Below are 8,906 nucleotides of genomic sequence, written 5' to 3'. Positions count from 1 at the left end.
TCTGGAAATTTGTTTCCCAGTTGACAGCTCTGACTTAAGCCAGAGTTCCTGTGGCTTAATTCCAGGAAATCTTTTTTTACCTCATTATTACAAACTAGAGGTTGAAATGGTTCTCATATGGAATTTTTTTATCCTTAGCTCTTCGTCACCCAATTCTGAGAGAAGCAATTTTATTTAAGAACAGCAACAGCAAAGTAAGTTGATTGAGAATCACAGACAAATCAATGCTGAATGATAGATATGCAGACAAAATATTTTTTAAAAGGACATAAAAGTTGATTATTATTTGGTCTAAGCAAGCACTTAACATTCACAAAGAGTAACTATAGTGTATTTTTTCAATAGTAAAGACAGTTTCCCCATTATAATAATAAAAAACAAAAATAAAGAGAAGTAATTCAGTTTTATTACCTCTGGATAAAAATAAACTAAATCAAAGAACTGCCTTTTTCTTATGAATTTAAACTAGAACACAAAACAGTTTCAAAGTGGAATCACAGCACCATCTGCAGGTTCAAAGTCTTAATTCACAGATTTTGTAAAAATGTGTTTCTTTCTGTTTTCCAAGAAAATGGAGTGTAAACCAGAGGCCTTTTAACCAGCTAACCTAAGGATGCTTCCAGAAAAATAAAGATAAGAAAAAATAATGTAGTTGAATTTATTCTGAACACTTTGTTTCTATGAAACTCAGTAAACACAAACAAATGTGAATTTACTATTTAAATCTGCTTTTTCCTTACTTTGACACATTCTTCCACAATTTGCCCATGTCTATAGCAGAATTTATTTTCTACCTGAAGGCCTTGCAGTAAAGTGATACTTGTAACAAGGAGAACTATCATCATTCATTTACACAGGTAGAAAAAATCCTCAAGATCCTTCTTTTACAAATAAGTAAACTGAAACCAAAAAGTTTAAGTAAATTCAGGTCATTCAGGTGTGTTTAGTAATAAATATGGGATATAAAGATAGGTCTTCTGATCTTGATTTAGCCTTCTTTCCAATAAGCACTGATAATATTCTGTAACTGTTGCTATCACCATTATTGATGCCAACAGGTCAGATAATGAAATTGAATGCTCATAAAAATATTGGCATCTCCTCTCCCCTTTTCCCCTTTTTCATCAACAGAACAAAAGGCAGGAAAAGAAAACTAAAATTCTAAAACATACTGGATGCAAGAAGTCAGATGGAAGAAATTTTCAAGCTCAGGAGATTGGCAGGAATTCAGGTTACCATTGTTTTCCTTAGTACAAAGAGCTAATTATTGCTTGCTATATGGATGATATGCCTAAACTGTGCTCTTCTGCCTCTTTATGTGACAGTTTTGCCCGCCTAACTTCCCCTAATGCACACCCATCCCTGAGACCTGTCCACTGTCTATCATAAGAATCCTGGAGAGGTTTAATCTAGATCAGAGATCTGAAAACTACTGGCTGCGAGCCAAATGGGCCCACTGCCCTGTTTTTTACACCTCTAGAGGTAAGAATGGTATCTATATTTTTAAATAGTTTAAAAAATTAAAAGAAGAATAGTATTTTATGACACATGAAAATTATATGAAATGTTAAGTGTCAGTATCTATAAATAAAGTTTTATTGGGACAGTATCTATAAATAAAGCTCATCAAATATGCATTCTCTATGGCTGCTTTTGTGCTACAATGGCAACGTTGAATGGTTACAACAAAGATTGTATAGCTCTCAAAGGCTAAAATGTTTATTATTTGGTCCTTCACAAAAAGAGTTTTCAATCCCTGGTCTAGAATCTCCTGTTTGGAAAGTATTTAAGACAATATGTTTGCCTTCATATTCTTAAGTCCAATAGCTTTCAATACGTTTATTAGGAAGTATGTATCTGTGTATATATACTTTTATATATCTAATGTATAATATACATTAATATTGTGCAAAATTGATGTGTATATATGTATACACATGTATATATAATATACATAAGGTACTTTTATGAAAGTATACATTTATATAAGATGTATATGCATATTTGTTTAAGTTTATATATTTAAAGCATACATATTAGAGTATATATTAAAATTATATATACTTTCAAGTCTTTTAAATTAGAAAATTTGAATTTATTTTCGGGATTTTGTTTTCTTGTCATATTAGTGATTTGATGAAAATAATGTTTAATAAAGGCCATTTTTCCCTTTAAAGTTACCAATTATAATTCATTCTGGAATCTAAAAATATCTTAATAAATATTAAGCAATTCGACACATAATGATCTAAATGATCTAATTGAAGACAACCTCTCGCTTAGCTCCAAGACATCATTATCCATCCCATTTACTAAGATTGACCAATGACCTTTAGTTTCATACAACCACGGTTTGCCCAGGAGGAGTCTGCCCAAGACCCTATATCTCACTGAGTATCAAAAACAATTTCAAAAAGTCCCTGGGACTGAAGGCTGGTAACTTTGAGCTTCATCCTGCAATAGAGCATGGAGGCAGGATGGAGGCCAACCCTGTCACTGGCAGGACGTGCCATCCTCTGTCACTTCGTCCTTCCATTGTTCTAGCTGGTCTCCAGCTTTGACATCCAGTTCCTCTCTGTAGGCTTCCCCAACCCAGTCCTTGGCCCTCAGGCCAACAGCTTGTTTCTTTCATTTTGCCTCAGCCCTACATGACCTCCCAGTGTACCTGAGTTTTGTCTTACTCTTCGGACAGATCTGATGCCACAGGCTTCCACCCAGCTGCGCCCTCTGCTGTGTATTCTCTACTTGTCCCTTTGGGTCCTCTCTGCTCTCCTTCATTCCCTAGAGCCTGACCTTTAGGGACTGCAACATCCATGCCTTGTGTGTGGTCCACTGGCTTTTGGTTGGACTCAGTGAAAGAGAGGCACTGGTTGGAAATCAAAGGGGCCAAACAGGAGAAGAAAGAGAGTTCTAGGTATGTTTCCCCCTTGGCATGGTTTAAAAGATGCTACATTCCTCCCTCAAGACCCAGCGTCTGCAAGGTGGCCTCTCTCCCACAGCCCTAGAGGTGCCAACAGCTTCCTGCTGAGGCTAGTCCATGAGATCCTTGCCATCTCATTGCTTCTAATATATTTATGAAACTCTCCTCAACCTTTATTAAACTCTCCTTCATTAACCTTTGGAGAGTGTCATTTGCATCCTTCCTGGTGTACTCTCACTCCTGAACCCTGCCTTACACTTCTAAGTATATCCAGAGACATTTAATTTTAGGATTGGATAGCTGTAGAAAGCCTGTACATTTTCAAAGTTGTAATATTTTTGACTTGAGTTGGGAGACTCCTTAAAGTAATCAATGTGTAAGTTTGGAGGATGGTCACTCTAGCCTCGAGCATGGCTGTCTAAATAATGAATAATTGATTTTTGAAGATTGTGGCTGAAACACAAAGAAATTAGAAGCACATTCAGGTCCTTGGTACTATTCAAGTCCCTCCAGGAAAAGCAGCTGGATCCACTGCTGACAGAAGTCCAGAGGAAAGGTCAGCATGCTGTCACAAGCCGGACATCAAACCCAGATGAAGGTCTTTGTGAAGAGTAGCAGAGTAGCCCTGGGGAAGAGACCTGAGGCAAACATGGCCCCTGCCTCGCCAGGGCTCCTGGCGCCTGGCCCTCAGGAAAGAAACTCTCACTGTCTGGGAAGCAGAAGCTGTGGCTATTTGATAAACTTTTTCTTCTTCATAATTATCATTCTAATATCCTGTATCTGTAGTCACTTCACTGTACTTCCCAGTCTGGGAGACTGTGGTTCTAATTTCTGACCCATAAAACCATAATTTTCAGCTAGAAAGAATTTAAGGTAATTTAGTCCTGTCACTTTGTTCTGAGAAATTATAGCAATTTCATACCCCAAAGAGGCCAGTGACTTCTAATGAGTAAAGCAGAGCTGAGATTGGGACTTTGCTCAAGGGGATTGTGAAGCCAGTAAATTCACAACCCACAGAATAGAGGATGTCATTTTCCTCCCCAAGTGACAGGGAAGAATGGAGAAGAGGGTGAGGTTACCTTTCTGCTGTGGTCATCTGGATTTACCTTGGATGCTTGATTAACATGTATTGATGATCTTAGCAGTTAAATCCCAGTGACTTACATTTCTTTGGAAATAGCTGTTATCCAGACTAATAACCAAATGAGTTATTGCCTCTGTTGGTGAGAGGCATCAGAACAGAAAATAGTTTCCTAGATCCGTGGTAGTCTCTGCACGGCCGCAGTGCCCACAGTTAGGTGGTCTCAAAGAAACATCTTGCAGGGAAAAAGAGAAACCTAGTTTTTCTATGGAACAGTTCTGAACCCAAATATTAGACAGAAAAAGCACAGGATGCTTCTTTCTTCTCTCCACACACAAGGGCTATTTTTGGGCCGAGCTCAGTGGCTCACGCCTGTAATTCTAGCACTCTAGGAGGCTGAGGCGGAAGGATCACTTGAAGTCAGGAGTTCGAGACCAGCCTGAACAAGAGTGAGACCTTGTCTCTACTAAAAATAGAAAGAAATGATCTGGACAGTTAAAAATATATATATAGAAAAATTAGCTGGCCATGGTGGCGCATGCCTGTAGTCCCAGCTACTTGGGAGGCTGAGGCAGTAGGATTGCTTGAGCCCAGGAGTTTGAGGTTGCTGTGAGCTAGGCTGACACCATGGCACTCTAGCCTGGGCAACAGAGTGAGACTCTGTCTCCAAAAAAAAAAAGAAAGAAAGAAAGAAAATAAAAAAGGACTATTTTTGGCATTTTTCTTGGGAAAGGAATGAGAATTAGACACTTTTGGATTTATCTGTGTTTGTAGGCACAGACATCAATCACCTCTGACAATCATATACATGGGAATTCCTATCACTTAAGAAGTGGAAATAAAATGTGGGATTCCAAGTTTTTTGCATGACAAAACTGAAGATTCACTAAATAAGGCCAAGTCTCTATTCTCCCTCTCCTGCACAACCTCACCAGATGCTCCGGGTTTTTTTCTTCCAAGCTCTTCTCCGCAGTGCTGCCAAAGTGATCTTCTCTCAAAATGTCTCTGATCACTCTCTTGTTCAAAACCTTCCTCTGGTTCCTCATTGCTCTGAAACTAAGGTCCCAACCCAGTACCAGGCTTGCAAGCCGAGCTCACACTGCTTCCAACAGTGGCCACTTTTTGTCCCTGTCCCATCCTACCACAGCCTATTCTCAGCCACACAGAACAACATACAGGCCCTCAGAAGCACCGTGTTCTCCTTGCCTCTGGTGTTTCACACCTACCATTTCCTCTCTCAGGAACATCCATTCCATTCTCTTCTTATTCTTCAGGTCCCAGTTTACAGAACATTTTTCCCAAAGGATCTCAACCCATTCTCCTATTAAATGTGGGTGAGGTGCTCTACTTTTAGGCTCCAATTTAACACTGTATTTCCCTTGCCTAACACTGAGCATGCTAAATTATTACAGTGCATTACATTTCCAATACCACCAGATAATTATAGGATGCAAAGCATGGTGCTGACACATAATAGGTGCTCAGTGACTATTTCAGATAAGTGAATGAATGAGATTGAAATTGTATTTATTTCAACTCTATTTGGTCTGAATCTCAAAGGTTTTTTAAATTACTTTATTTTTTGGTTCTCTTGGTCCTGTGTTCAATACTTCCTTCCTATCCTCAAATTCAATGATTACAACTCTAGAAAACTATGTTAAGAAAGTAATAAAATAATCCTAGGAACAAAAAGCTCATGTGCAAAAATTTTCAGCATAGCTTTATTTTTAGTAGTGAAAAACAAGGTATATTATTGTACAATATTTTAATAAGCTATACTATCAATATAACATAACATTATCATTATTATTTTTAAGGAAACTATTTGGCAATAAAGAAACCATTTCTAGTATTAAGGGTAAAGAGAAATATAAAATTTCCAATATAATTTTATTATTTTTTGAAATTATCTTATGTACATGAAACAAAAAGACTAAAAGTAAACCCCTAAAATGCAAACAGGAGCTATATTTTTGGAGGAAGCCATTGTTAATGTTTTCTTTTTCCTTCTTTTCTCTATTTTTCAAATTTTTATTACTGAGTTTAAGCTGCTTTTAATTGAAATGATTTTTTCTAAAATATGAGAAAAAATGAAGTTGTGCCTGATATTTGGAACTCTAGGATGCATTATTTATTTTCTATCAACATGGGGATAAAACCAAAACTAAATTCTGTTTTAATGTGTTAATTATATTTTTTCTCTCAAAATTAAAATTGTATCTTTACACATTAGTCTGAAATTCTGAAGACTCAACAAATTGTAGGTAAGTTTACTAATCCTTTTGAGTTTGCTTTAAGCACCTAGTACATATTAGGAAACACTGTATTAAGGATTAATTTACTTTATGTTATTTGATCCCAATAACTTTGTGAATTAAGCATTATTAGCTCCATTTTCAGCAGGAAGATATATGGTACATAAAAGTTAATTAATTGACACTCTATCACCCAGATAATGAGTAGAGAAGCCAGTATTTGCAAGGTAGGAAGTCCATTAAGGACTAATGAAATCCTAAAAACCTCTAATGAAAACCTAAGACCTTGTCAAGGAATTTTTAGATGCCCACTGGAAAGATAAAAAAAAATCACAATGTTAAGGAAAGAACAAAATATTTATAATTCCATTACAATATGACTATTTCCATTTTTTCATATTTCCTTTTACAAAGATCCATTTTTAATTATTAAAATTACAATAGATGTTAAATATATGTCTATAAATTAGAATGTTACTATCTTTTCCTGATATTTGGACAGACATTTTCCATGATTTTACAGAATTTTAAAAGTTATTTAGAATATTTTTGTTTATATAGCTATTTTCATGCCCCTTAATAGAAGACCTTTGTTTTGCCCACTAATGTTTTCTTATTTTCTATTACAAATAAAGATAAACTAGATATCTTCATGAATATAGGTTTTTGTTTTCCTTAAATTATTTGATTGGGGTACATTCCTAGAAATGAAATTGCTATGTCAACTGGTGTAAACAGTCATAAAGCTGTTTACAGCTTTATGGAAAAATTGAAAGAGGGAAGAAAAGTACACCACTTAAGTAAACTCCCTTAATTATGTACAAATGAAACAATACTTCCTATACTTCAACAGTGGCTGTCTAAAAGAAGTCTATCTATTATATTAGCTGCTCAAGACATCTCTTAATTATGAAACTTTAAACAAAATATGCATTATACAATGGCCTTGACAGACAAGTTATTTCTAGTAGAAAATAAGAGGGCTAGATATTCTTTCTTTCCCAGTAACTTGCCATTTGATGATTTAATAGCACTTTGAATGAAATAGATATACTGTTCTACCAAACCCCTTTCAGAGACAGTGGAAAGTCAACATTTTTTCATATGCAAATAATAGTATGACTGTCTTCTTGCACATAGAGAGGCTAAGGCACGCACTCTGTAGCTGCACTGCCTTAGTTTGAATGCCAGCTCCAACATTTACGTACAGTCTAAGACCTTAAGCAAGTTATTCAATCTCTCTGGAAGATTTTATAGATAGATATAGATATATCCAATATTTTTCTTAATATATAAAATATATAGTGAACCTTAATTTATATTTAAACACACATAAGATGCATAATAAATTTATCTTCATGATCTAGCCAAGACCTTAAGAAACTTCTGGCCCAACTTTCTATTGCCAGAAAGAAAACTTTTAATTTATTTATGGCTAACAACCCCATTCAGCAAGGTATCTCATTAAGTTACAGAGAAATACATTTTGCAAGCAATTTATCTTAGTATTTTGTTCCAGGAAATTGCATTGCTCAAAGCCAGACAGTCTATGGGTGATTTATTCAACTCTTTCTTTTATAATGTTCATCAAGATAAGCATTTGGTTATACCTGTTTTAAAAATATTTAATTTAAACTTATTAACACACTACATGGTAAAACCTGAAGTTTTTGTAATTTCATTTGGAACATACACCACATCATTTTCTATAAAGATCTATATCTTTCTAAGAATATACCTTGTGCTTACTTCCAAGCATATATGAACCAGGTTTCTCTACCAATTAGCCCTAAATCAGCATCTTGACTTTCATAAGAAGTTGTCAAGCCTACCTTAGTTGGCTGATTTTTAGAGCATATGTTTTCATTTCTTAAAGTGACATATGGATTTTTTTCCTGTGCAGAGAGCACAATCTCAAGACTAATGGTCATATACATTTATGAAAAGTTCATTTTTTAAAATGGTATTCATAATGGATGTGCAGCTTCTTCACTTTTCTCAATCTTCTCTGAGGCAAAGATCTGTTTGATAAAAACTACAAATATTCTTTTTAGAAAAATTCATTTGCACCCATATACACCCACTAGTGTGCATGATTTACAGGATTCCTAGATCTTGCTTTCAAAGTTTATCTATCAACTCCCTGTAAGTTCTTGAATCTGGTTAGGAAGGTCTACTGGGCATCCACCCAAAGGAACAAAAGACATTCTATAAAAAAGACATCTGCACTAGAATGTTTGTAGCAGCACAATTCACGATTGCAAAGATGTGGAAACAACCCAAGTGCCCATCAATACATGAGTGGATTAATAAAATGTGGTATATGTACACCATGGAGTTCTACTCAGCCACAAAAACAATGGTGATATAGCACCTCTTGCATTATCTTGGATAGAGCTGGAGCCCATTCTATTAAGTGAAGTATCCCAAGAATGGAAAAACAAGCACCACATGTACTCACCATCAAATTGGTATTAATTGACTTAACTGACCAACACTTAAGTGCACATATAGTAGTAACATTCATTGGGTGTCAGGCAGGTGGGAGGGGGGAGAAAGGGATAGGTATATTCACGCCTAATGGGTGCGTTGCGCACCGTCTGGGGGATGGACACGCTTGAAGCTCTGACTCGGGTGGGGAAAAGGCAAT

Source organism: Lemur catta, chromosome 2 (genome assembly GCF_020740605.2).
Source record: "Lemur catta isolate mLemCat1 chromosome 2, mLemCat1.pri, whole genome shotgun sequence".
Taxonomy (NCBI): domain Eukaryota; kingdom Metazoa; phylum Chordata; class Mammalia; order Primates; family Lemuridae; genus Lemur; species Lemur catta.
This window is presented reverse-complemented; position numbering follows the sequence as displayed.